The 12,509-nt window shown below is 38.3% G+C and overlaps 1 long non-coding RNA gene across 1 annotated transcript; it reads right to left on the bottom strand.

Annotated features, from left to right (window-relative positions):
• Positions 1-8,119: 8,119 nt before the first annotated feature.
• Positions 8,120-10,878, bottom strand: LOC146502117 (uncharacterized). Its single transcript, XR_014869282.1, has 3 exons — positions 10,451-10,878; positions 9,306-9,397; positions 8,120-8,862 (listed from the first exon to the last, which is right to left on the bottom strand). It is a non-coding gene; the product is annotated as an uncharacterized LOC146502117 (long non-coding RNA).
• Between the last annotated feature and the right edge of the window lie 1,631 nt (positions 10,879-12,509).

A 12,509-nucleotide genomic window follows, 5' to 3' on the forward strand; every position in this document is an offset into this window, starting at 1 on the left:
TCTCGATACACAAGGTGCACAAATATTGGGCAGCAGGGAGAGTCCAACTCTGTTTTCAGCCCTTTGTTTCTAGTTTTGAATCATTTCAAAGTAAAAATGTGAATGCTTTGCTCGCTCACAGTCAACAGTTTTTAAGGATTATGTCTAAAGATTATTTTAGCTGTGCCTTTTCCTCCAGAGACCGCCAGGTACACGAGGAGCTGAACATAGCTGGCAAAGGATCATACCGAAGTCTGAGCATGGAGGAGCAACAAATCAGTGGCGAAGGCTCCCAGATTAAAGTTTCACAGCATTTCAGAACTTTTACTAGATAGCTTTTATTTAACCACATAGACAACTTCTAAAGTTTGAAAATCTCTTTTTCAGGAACCTGATTTTACAGAAAATCACTAAAAGAAAAGTTTAATAACTTGGTAAAAGAATTACACACAGGGTGGAGTCAAAGGTAATCCATACAAACAAAGACCTGTACTACTAACCAGTAACTATTTTTCTGGCAGATCTTTTCTCCACAGCTCTTGCTCCCACAAACACATTTTAACACCACAGCCACCAATTTAAATCATACTTAGCCTATTTGTATTACTTTAATTTATATAATAATTCAGGGTTACACAGAAAGTATATTGTTTAGGTCCTCAAATCACCATTTTATTTCAGTATATAGTAAAATCCATATTAACATGTCTTATACCTGCATTCTTTGCATTGAACAGCAGGGGGTGAGTTTCCTATAGACAAGCCTATGGGAAAAAAGGCCTTTGCTACCTTGCTCTGTGGCCTCTACTTTTGGGCCTTATTGGATAAAAGTTAATTTTGTAGATTATGATCATGACAAAAACCAGAAAGATGGATTACCTGAAGTAAAGTGATCCGTGTGGTCACAGTCCACACCTCACCATTCATCATGTCTTACTTCGAACACCAAAATGGTTGTAAAGGTGCTCAGTTTGAGGCTATGCTAACTTCACTAACCAAAAGGAGCATGGCACGGTGGCTATGTCCATCTTTTAATTACAGTCTATGATTTCACCCTACAACATCATGTTTTTCAAAACAAACAAGAAAGTAAAAATGAAATGAATCTCAGGTGTGAATGGTGGACACATCCCACCTCTAAATTGGGACTACTCTCCCTTCATTTTGTGTACATGGCTATCAGTCAGGAGATGATCATTATTTTATATCAGACTGATGAAAAATACATAGGTTAAATCTCGCATATCAAATAAAAAGTAAATCAGGCAGGTTTGTTGTATTTTCGCGGAGACTAGGTTGCCTGTCAGAGACCAGACAGACACCACACATTTATATATTTTATGCAGCTTTTTCTTTAAGGTGATTGAAGCTTTGACATTAGACAGCTCGTTCTTCCAGTGAAGACGAAAGTCCTCTAAAGGTGAAGAACCACAAAGTTTTAGGTTACCGCTGTAGATTTATCTACACAGAGCTCTCAGATCAAAAAATGCTTCAATGCATTTTAATTTGGAGAACAAAACTAATAAAGTGGATTTTTTCCCCCTAAATGGGACTCGTCAAAAGTTTCCAACAGCCACAAATAAAGAGCTCGATTTGCATACAAAGATCTATCTTGCTCTAAACTCCCTGCTGCCTTGTTCCTGACCTCCACTTAAAACCCACGAGCAGGTCATTCAAAGTAAAGTACACAGTGGAGTGATAAACACATCTGGTGCTCTGTGCTATCAGCACATTAGTGGCTCTTTGTTAAGGAGGCCACAAACGCTGAGCAAGCTATGAAAAGCCTTGAACAAAGAATGCCAGAGCACAAAGCTGCGTCCTCTGGGGTTAAATATTAAAGAAACCCATTTGTTTGTGTCCTTAAAGAACAGGAAAAATAATATTTGACTGACATTCAAGAATATAAGTTTTGTGTAGCTGATAAATCTGACGGACTCTGTTGCACTGTTTCTATAAATGAGCTACTTTTGCTACCATAAACCAAAAACGACCGTCTTTTAAATGGACTCTGGTGGCGATTTTGCATGTGGGTTCTTCAAGGCAAAACCTAAAGAGAAAAAAGACGTCTTTGCGTTTAAGCTCACAGGATGATCATGGAAATAAAAAGCTTGTTCTGCATCTCCTCAGGTTTAACCTGGAAAATCTTAAAATCTTCTGAGGATCATGGAGGGAAGATTCCTTCCAGCTGTGGCTTTAAATGACAGGAAGCCAGCTGTGGCTGCAGAATATCCCAAAAGATGTCAATAAATCAAGCAGATTACACATCTATAAGACTCCAGATGATGCTTTGATAACTATAAGGTTGGTTGTGGGAGAGCACGGGCTAATATTATCAGCCTGTTTTGGTTGTCTTGCAATGCAGCAAACAAAATAAATATATCAAACTCTCCTCAGTTAGTTCAAGTTCAATTTGAGAGAAGAAGAGGAAGAGGAGTGAATGTCCAGATGAGCGGTGGCTCGTTGAGCCACAACAAACAGTCTGTTTATCTGCTGCTGCTGGAACTCATTCAGAGCTAACAGAGCTCAAATGTGACTCAGATACGTTCACTTTATTTCATTTCAGGGATATTTGGAGTTTCTGTTATATCAACTTGGATCCTTTCGATTGTGATTGATAGAAATTGCGATGTTCATAGTGTGGTGTGGAGCATGTTGGGTTTGAGAAACACTGCCGCCTAACCTTTCCAGTCTAAAGCTCCCTGAATCTTAGACCAAGTCTTTGCCCAAAGGTTTAATGATTTAAATTATAGAGATTTGTTTTCGTGACGGTGCAAACCCCATTTATCCGAAGTAAGGCAGGCCAAATCCAGCTTGGTTGGTCTGATAATAAAATATGGACAGCTCAGTTTAAGCTGCGGTCTGTAAAGCAGTGCACGGCATGTAAAGCCATACTGAACAGACAGGTGTAAGTTGATGCTGAAGGCATCTCAGGTGACAGAATGAGCGGTCCATGTGTGATTTCAGCTTTTAAATAACATATTCTGTGTCATAATGATGATCACGTTTGCATTCTCACACAGACGCATTTACATGAACAGAGTACACTATAAAGAGGCATGTAACTGCAGTAAAATATGTTTCTGTAATACAAATCTCAACATGACGCAGCTGCAAAGGCAGCTTTTATATTTTTATGTAGAGCCAGTTTGACTGCAAAAGGTCAGATTGTGTGTTAGAGGTAAACTGTCTACACAAACGCTGATTTATCTGATTTATTATGCTGAGGCCTGTAAAAACAGGTTGAGCAAGACTGACATAGACACACGTGATTAAGGAGCAGAACTAATTCTTTACTTGAATTTTACATCAGCATGCACATGGTTTTACTAAATAACCCTGAGTTCATGAGCAGCCACATGACAATCTGGAAAAAAAGAGTTTTTGTTGTTGCTGCTGAACTGACATCGTAACATATTAATAACTTAGATTTAGCTGGTGTTGTTGAGCATATTAAAAACCAGTCTTCAGGGAGCCTCAGCTGGTTATAGTTTTATTTAAATTGTGGGGACAGAGGAGTGTTAACTTATATTTCTGTAGCGTTTACAAGAATTCTTGTTTTTATGGTCAATGTCATCAAATTGCTTGAATTACATTAAATATTATACAATATACATGTAATTTAAAAAGGACAGGATGATTGGTGGAAATAAAGAAGTACTTTCTAAATTGAGACATATTCGGGTGCATTAATTATTTATTCTCCTTGTTATAGTTTCCGGTTATGCTGTCAGCTTCTTTTATGAATGTTTAAGACTCAGAATGGTTTTTTTTCACTTCTTGAAATTTTTCATTGTATTTATTTATTTATTTTTGGAGCGCAGTGGAATGAGGAGCAGCGCAGGGGCACCATCTGCTGGCCAAAGTGCAGAAACACCAGTGGACAGCTGTGTTTCTGCAGAAATCAACACTGAAGTTCTGTTTAGTTGTTTTTGTTTTTACCCTGACATTACAGGAGACATGCTGCTCGATGTTTTTTAAATTAGACATTAATAAGAACTGCTGAGCAGAAACTGTTTCGTGTTTTGACATCTTTGGATAAAGAGGATGGATGTGACAGAAAGAATGAATGGACAGAAATGGAGCATTTGTTGGGGGTTGGAGCATCCTCTAGCTACCAATCATGAGATACAAAGAGATGTGTGACAAGAGGTCCATATGTGGACGAGCTTCAGGCTTTACGTTCAGCCCAGCTCGCTGTTTAAGCTTCTGATGGTACAAATTCATCCACACATGCTGGACTCCTTCAGTTTAATGAAGGAACCTCTGTAAGCTTTAATGAGATGACGCATTTTAGGGTTTTCACTTTAAAACAGTGAAAATAATCCATGTTAGGAAGCACACAAGGACTCTGGTGGTAGAAAGTATTAGGCTTAGTATGTGATTGCTGTCCTGATGGAGGTATGCAGTTTTGCTCAGGTCCTGATTTCACTAAATGTGTACAATAAAAGTGAAAAATGCAGAATTATCCCAGCCAGTAAAGCTGCTTGTAGAGTTTACCAAATTTATTGCTCCACTGAAGTCAAGCAAAGCTGGGAGAATGTTTTTGGTGCCGTTTGTTTGGTGTGTTGTTGAGATTTTGCAAAAACTTCCAGGTTAAATTTCAGAGAAATGGAAGATAATCTGAAGTTGTAGTGCAAAATCAGGTCACTAGGGAATTATATGCTAGGACACTGGCCTTGGTGGGAAAACTTCAGGGAAACTTGGAGGGCTCCAAGGGATGACATGTGGCTTAAGAAGCAGATTGAGTTGTCTACTGATTGGAAGGTTGGTGATTTGATCCCCAGCTCCTCCATTCTGCAGGTTGAAGTATCCTTGGGCAAGATACTGAATCCCAAGTTGCCTGTGATGCATCCATCAGTGCATCGATCCAACATAGCAAGCGTGTTTAGTTAAAAGTACATGTATGAGTAAATGAGGCTAGCGGTAAAAAAGGACTTTGAATGCTCAAAGTCAATAGAAAAGCGGCCCAAACACACCACGGCTGCCTTTTAGTTCCCCTCTTGCAGTTTTATAATGAATCTTTTCTCATTTGAAAGGGAAAAAAAGATCTTGTCATCATTCTGAGGTTTCCTGTCGTCTCATTCTGCATTCAGCAGCACGATGCAGCTGTCTGCCTTCCAAATGGGAATCTGGGGGAGAAATCCCTTTAAGTCAGAAACCCTGAGAAGTGATCGTGGGTGAGATGGCTCGTTACGGCGACCAGCTGCTGTGTCAGACTTCCAAATCGAGTCTTAATGTTCAAAAGCCTGAGAGTCATTTTCTGCCAGGGAGCGCAAAGCTTCTGTAAAGCCATCAGCCTCGGCTCTGCTCGCCACAATAAGCTGCCATGACCATATGTGCAGCGCCAACATACTAAAGATGGAAAGATGGAGGCTGACATCAGCAGCACTGGCACGTTTTTTTTACCTGAGTCACCTGTAAAGTTTAGATTAGGTTCTTCAGACAGAAAAAACAAACTATCAAAGCTATCGCTAACAGACAATAACTTCACAAAGATCATTAGAAAGACAATTTTGTATAATTATCAGTCTTATACGTGTCTGGAAAACATTTGTTCTTTTGGGAGCGACATTCAAGCAAGAAGTCAAAGATGATGATGAACACGCCAACAAGCTGTGATGGTTTGCCTTTGATCAGGAGCATGTGAAGTCGTCAAAGGTTTACAAAGCTTAACATTTACTTTTGAACAAATACAATGAGAAAAAAGAAACTTCATTTTTTGCTTTCATTTCCACCTAAGAAAATGCTACATTAGGGCTGTGCAATGGTTACCACTGTAGCTAACCCCATGTTTTATGGATGTGTTTGTTGATTCATTATTTTACTCCTTTTTTCTTAACCAGGCTTGCTGCCTTTTTAAAGTACTTACAATTAAAACTTTGCCTCTGTCTCCGGACACTTGTGTGCTAATGCCAATATTTTCTTGGACACAGTTACATTATAGGCAGTAATTAAAGACATCAGATGTCTTTAATTAAAGCATATTTCTAGTCAGTTTAAACAAGTCACTATTGGTGTGGCTCATTTTAACTGTGGTGACTTTGTTGCTCAGTTTGGATAAAAGGATGTGAATGAACGTGTCTCTACTCACATCAGGTCTCATTATGTTTTAAAGACCTATGTATAACACAATGGCCCCGCCAAAAAACAAAACAAAACAGGAAAACACTGTATCCCAGCTGTCACAGAGAAAGTGGCAGGGTACAGTCTGGACAGATCACCAGTCTGTAGACAGAAAACCATTCACATGTACAGCCAATTTAGATTTAGAATTGCCAGTTAACCTAACCTATGTCTTTGGACTGTGGGAAGAAGCTGAAGTACATACAAGCACATGGAGAACATAAGTTTCTAGAAAGACACCAGCCAGCAGGGAGATTGAAATCTAGGACCTACCACCATGGTGAGCCCAGTGGTACAGTGGTTACTTGAATTAAAAACTCGGGCAGTGCTAACGGGATATTGCTAGCATCTTTTTTATCTTTTCATAGGAAGAAGCTCTTGAGCTTGAACCTGCCGGTTGGCTGAGGTCTTTCTGTGTGGAGCTTGTACTCCCTGTGTATGAGTGGGTTCTTTCCAGCTTCCCCAAACAATCCAGACATGCTTGTTAGCTGATCTGGGTGTAGGTGTGAAAGTCCAGGGTGGACTCTGTAACATGTAGGATAGGCTCCAACACCCCCCACCCCTGCTGCAACCCTGAATTTAAAAAGTTGGAGGAAAATAGATGGACTTATTCTGATAAAGCATGACAGCATCCCATCAACGTTTGTCTTTTCTCTGTTGTAGTTTGTTATTAGGGAATCTGTTCACCTATCATTTTCCCCCCATTTAATTACCACCATCGATAACGCCACAGTTTTCCCTTCTCCTCAGGTTAAGAGCCTCGGTGTCATCCTAGACAGTTCACTTTCCTATAAATCTCACATCAATAATCTCACCTGTTCTGCCTACTTCCATCTACGTAACATTAACAGATTGCTTCCTTCTCTTTCCACCCAGTCTACGTCCATTCTTGTCTACAGTCTTGTTACCTCCCGTATTGACTACTGCAATTCTCTTTTGCATGGTCTCCCCCAAAAATCCCTCCGTAAGCTTCAACTGGTTCAGAACTCTGCTGCTCGCATTATCACCAGAACCCCCTCCTACCAGCACATCACCCCTGTTCTTCAGGAACTTCACTGGCTCCCTGTGAAATTCCGGATAATATTCAAAATTCTTCTGCTCACCTTCAAGGCCATTCATAACCTCGCTCCTCCTTACCTTTCTAACCTGTTAACCACTACCTGTTCTGCCGGTTCACTTCGTTCTTCTTCTTCTATCCAGCTTGCTGTACCTTCCTTCCGCCTCACCACCATGGGAAGCAGAGCTTTCAGCTGCTCTGCTCCCAGGCTGTGGAAACTCTCTGCTCCCAGAAATAAGAAACACTGGTCCTCTCCCCCAGTTTAAATCCCAACTCAAAACTCATCTGTTCAAATCTGCATATTCACTGTGAATCCACTGTTTGTTAATTTTATCTCGTGCTTTTGTTTTATTGTTCTTATTCTGCCATTGTTTTACTAAGTGTTTTATCCTATTGTAAAGTGTCCTTGGGTGACTTGAAAGGCGCTCATAAATAAAATTATTAATTATTAAGCATTAATAATATATTAATGCTTAATAATATATTAATTATTATTATTATTATTATTATTATTATTACCATAAAAGTTCACTACATAAATAAACTGACCTGAATTTGTATCCTAAGCTGCGGTTTGCATAGGTACTATTGCACTCCAGAGGTGTTCAAGTCCATGAACCATATAGAATTCAGTTTGATCTCAAGTGAGCCAGGACATTAAATTATTCCATAATAATTAATTACTGTTGATTTATATTTAATAAGCATGCCTTAAAAAACCTGTGAGGTCTCAAGAAAAAAAAAAAACTGAAACGAGTAAGTTTGTGGTCACATGGGTTCACAATTTATAGAGAACAATCAATTCTCTGCAGTCTTCAAAATTTGAAAAGCAGTCTAGTGGGCTGGATTGGACCTTGTTGGTCTCGGTTCAGAACATCAAAATTTTATCCATTTATCACTTCATCAAAATCTCAGCGATCATAAAGTATGATCGCCTGAATGTTTGAGGTAAACAAAGAATTCTTTTTTTTAAGGTTAATTTATTTAAAATACAGTTAAACACAGGTCCTAATACAGAGTTCTACAGAAATAAAAGTAATGTATGAGTGCGTGCATGACGCTATATTAAATGTTGAGTCTATTAGCTCAGATTTCTTTTGCATTTTTACATAATATCTCTTTCTATAGATGACTGCAAGTTGCTAACTAATTGCTTAAAGACTGCTGCTAATGACTGTACAAATGAAACAAACATTGATTCACAACATTGTATGAGATTATAAGAGTAATTGTGATACTTAAAATACACTTTGCTTGTAACATACTACTACAGCTAGATACTAGATTGACTATGAAGGTCAGAACATCAGTAGGTTTTAATTTAATTAAATGAGCATGATCACTTAACTGCACAGTTAACAGCATTAAAATCAGCCAGTTTTGTTAAAAAGCCTATTATCAAAGAAGATTTAAGACTACACATACACATCATTATAATAGTAAACAGAATATTTTACAGACTTAAAATACAACATTTTTATCCATTGGTGGAGACACAGGAGCATTTTCTTTGAGAAAATCTGCCCAACTTTGGGTAGAAATCCTCTTTAGAAAACAAGCGTGGATTGCCTGATTCTGGTTCTGTGCAGCAGCCGCCCTTTCTTCATGTCCTGAACATCTGGGAAAAGTGTTCAGGTTTCTCCTTAGCCTCGTAAACATCTCCATCAGTGCATGAAGGACATGCACCCCTCATTTCCTCTTTCCTGTTGGAAAAAACAAACAAACAAACAAATACATGATAAAACTGATTATTATCAATTATGTGGCATGATGGACATCAGTGTCTGGGTCAAATCCTGATTCATGGAGATCCATTCCTGCCTCATTAGAGCTCCTAGATGATATCAGTTTGTGACTTTTAGCTTTTTAAGTGACTGACCAAACTGACCAAATCTGTATTTTCCAACATCACACAGGATTATTACATAAGGTAAAAGTGATGATTAAGTGGCTCAGATTAACATTTTGAAGCCATGAACAGAAAACTTTTCAGATCTCAGTCCTCAATGGTCAGTCTTTAAAAAGCAGGTGGATCTGACCCCTCACATAATGCTTATGCAGGTATTTCCTGGATAATCCTCCTTTTAGTATTAAGTATAACACAAAGCGAGTGACTGAGCTCATGAACTCATCAGAAAATACTTACAAAGGTCGGAGGTCATAGACTTCTAGAAGGCCAAAAATCATTTTTTGCGGTCAGGGCAGTCACCCCCTGGTGACAGGATTTTTCATCAACGTCTTTAACAAAGAGAGACAATTAATGTACTCGTGTAAGGAATATTGCTGGTGAATAATTTTCTAGCTGTTTAAGCAGGAGGGGAAAAAAGTACAAAAACACTCTGAAAACATTAAAATATAATCAGTCTGTGTAACGGAGGAGGTTAAATACTATTCTTAAAGTAGTCTGCATCCAAAAGGTGTAGTGAATTTCTTCTATGGTAAAATTTTATTTGATATATTCCTGAAATGTATGATTGGTTTGTGTTAGGAGAAAAACCTCAGGAAAGCAAAGAATCACGGGCCCAGAGTTAATTCATGTACATGGACGACTCCTGTGCACTGACTCTGTCAACTACTGAGTCAGTGCAGGAATGCACTGACTCTGCTCAAACTTTATTATATACTGCTTTACTCATGGGTGGAGTACAAGTTAGGAAAAAAACAACTTCTTATCTGGTGATTGCATACGAGGCTGCACAGGATGCAGCCTTGCAAGACAAAGATGGACAAGTTGATTAACGATCTTGTAGTGGGTTAAAACAATACATGTGGGTGTTGTCTAAACTTGAGCAGACACTTTGTTCCAGTTAAAGAATTTGCTGACACGCTATATACAGGCATTACTACGCAATTCAAATAAGGCTTAAACATAAACAATTATCACAGTTGAATAAAGATAATAAAGTAATATAATTCAAAATCTTTTAACAGTTTGCTTTCTTATTTTCCCCCCTCACATTTCACACCTGTGAGATATCAGGTGGTTTAACGTGAGTTTACAACCACTTATTTTCTAATTATTTGTTATTGTCACAGTCCTTCAAAATTTCACTGGTTGGCACGGCTGTCATCAGTTTTACGTTTGTCCAAAATTTCCTGTCAAAGCCACAACTAGTGACGAGTGACATCATAAATATGAGAAACAACAATTTACTGGCCTTGTACATGAATAAAATAGTAATAATTTGTTCAAGTAAGTAGTGTTTCTGGGCTGGTTGTCTGGTTCCCTAAAAAAAACCAAGACCCTCAAGGCAAACAAACTAAGCAGCATGCTGCCAACAGGTCACTCACCTTGGATGTCTCTATAAGGCTGGGAAAGACAGGGAAGCTCCATATTGATGGCTCATGCCAAAACTCCACGTGACGATCTAAAACACAAAATCACAAACAGAAAACTTTGAGAAACAGTTTGGCCTGGCTACCTGCAGCAGTGAGTGATGGAGATATAAAGAACATCACTGAAGTAAAAAGATGAATGGAACTACAGCAAAATATGGTTGTGAAGTCAGTTTTCATCATAGCAAAGTTTGTTTGAAGTTGTATGTTTTCCAGATGGTTTTAGCAGCTGGAGGAATGTGTGGTACAGCTAAATGAATTAAGTCATTGAATTGATTGGTTCAGGCCTGTGAAGCTTTCACTTTGAGATGCGTGGAAATCTGTGCAAGAACTAAAAGACTCATTTTCAGGCTTGTGAAACATAATTTCTCTAGCTAGAAATATATGTTAAAAAAACAAAAACAATTTTCAATTGTTTTGTAGTTTATTGCACTTTTTTGCAATTTATGTAATTACTATGCACTTAATGCATACATATTATTAGAATTTGGGCTATAATGGGTGTATTGATGTATAGCAACTTGAAATGCTCCCAAAAATGGCACTACAGCATGTATAAATATAATTTAAGCGGACTTGGTTCTATGGTAGGTCTTAAATGGTGTGTATTTGGTTGTGGTGTGGACCTTGGACCTCAAAGAAAACAGTGTAGCATCCAGCTACACATCCCAGTCATTCTGTTGACTGTTGACTAATTTTCTCAGGGCTCTACATGTGGACATAAAAAAACACAAACACAATAGTGACAGTCTTAAAAGCTATTGAAATATTACATACAAATGAAACATACCTTTTTATGTTGTCATTTGTCTTTTTGTCGACGCCATTTGTCTGAGGGTGCCACTGCTGTGACACTCCTATCTATTTTCATTAAGCTGCAAAGTCTTGAGTTGACCTTCAAATAAAAAAGAAAATAGTTTCTCAAACACAATCACACAAAAACTTTGGCCTGGCAGCTACTTGGCACACTGTGGCCAAGTATTTACCTTTAGGTATGGAAAAGTAAACTTAACACTTACCTTGTTAACAAATCCTCTTCCTTGGTTGGATAAAATTCTTTTTGGGCAGCCATGTCTATATATGATTGCGCACAACTGATGAGCTACCTCAGCAGCAGTTTTGCTTTTTAATGGAAAAGCCAGATGATATATGTAGACATTTTCTCCATTTTTATTGATAGTAGCAGAATAGAATTTCATTGTAACACTGAGATGTTTACTTTAAAGTTTGAAGGTAGTTCAATCAAATTTAAGATGTCATCTTCATAAAAAATAATAATATGCTTTACTATTTTTTATACTTTTTGTAAAATAGCACATTTGAAAATTCATGCATGGTGGTGGCATTGCGCCAAAAACCAGCAGAACCCCTCCTCCTGACCTGGGTGTGAGTGAAGCCCTCTGGTGGGCCATCACAAAGCAATATATAACAAAAATGTGATTGTTCGGTGTTATTGCATCCCCAGAAATGTACTGCCATTTCACTGCAGCCAGGGCTGGAAAAGATGTTAAGCCAAAGCTAACATAGCTGCTTATATATAGCTACTTATAATTTGAAGAGGTACCTACACCAATGAGTAGACCTCCCAGAATGGGAACGGCACTCTTTGTGTGGTTTGAGAAAACAGTCAAGTTGTTAAGAACTATGACTGAGAAGAATCCACCTGTGTACAGCAGCAGGCTGCCTTCCTAGAATTTGGATATCCCCCGTGCACTCGTCTCTGCATTATGTGCATTATCTCTCTTGGAAATTTTAAACCACAGCAGCTTTTTATGTTTTTTTTCCATTCACAATCAGCTTACACCAAAAGTTACTCTGAAGAAGATTATTCAAAACATGCAACAGAGTCACCAATCTGTCTAGGAGTTGGAATCCCAGCAAATTCACCTCTAAGTCAGACTGTACAATACAGAAAATAAAAGAGCTACATTTCAGTCAGCATGTTAAATGTGAAAGTCGATCAGAAAAAGACTGAACAAAAACAGCCTGAGTTGAGCAATTAACTAAAGTGAAA

The sequence above is a fragment of the Neolamprologus multifasciatus genome, chromosome 15 (assembly GCF_963576455.1).
Source record: "Neolamprologus multifasciatus chromosome 15, fNeoMul1.2, whole genome shotgun sequence".
In the NCBI taxonomy this organism is placed as follows: Eukaryota; Metazoa; Chordata; class Actinopteri; order Cichliformes; family Cichlidae; genus Neolamprologus; species Neolamprologus multifasciatus.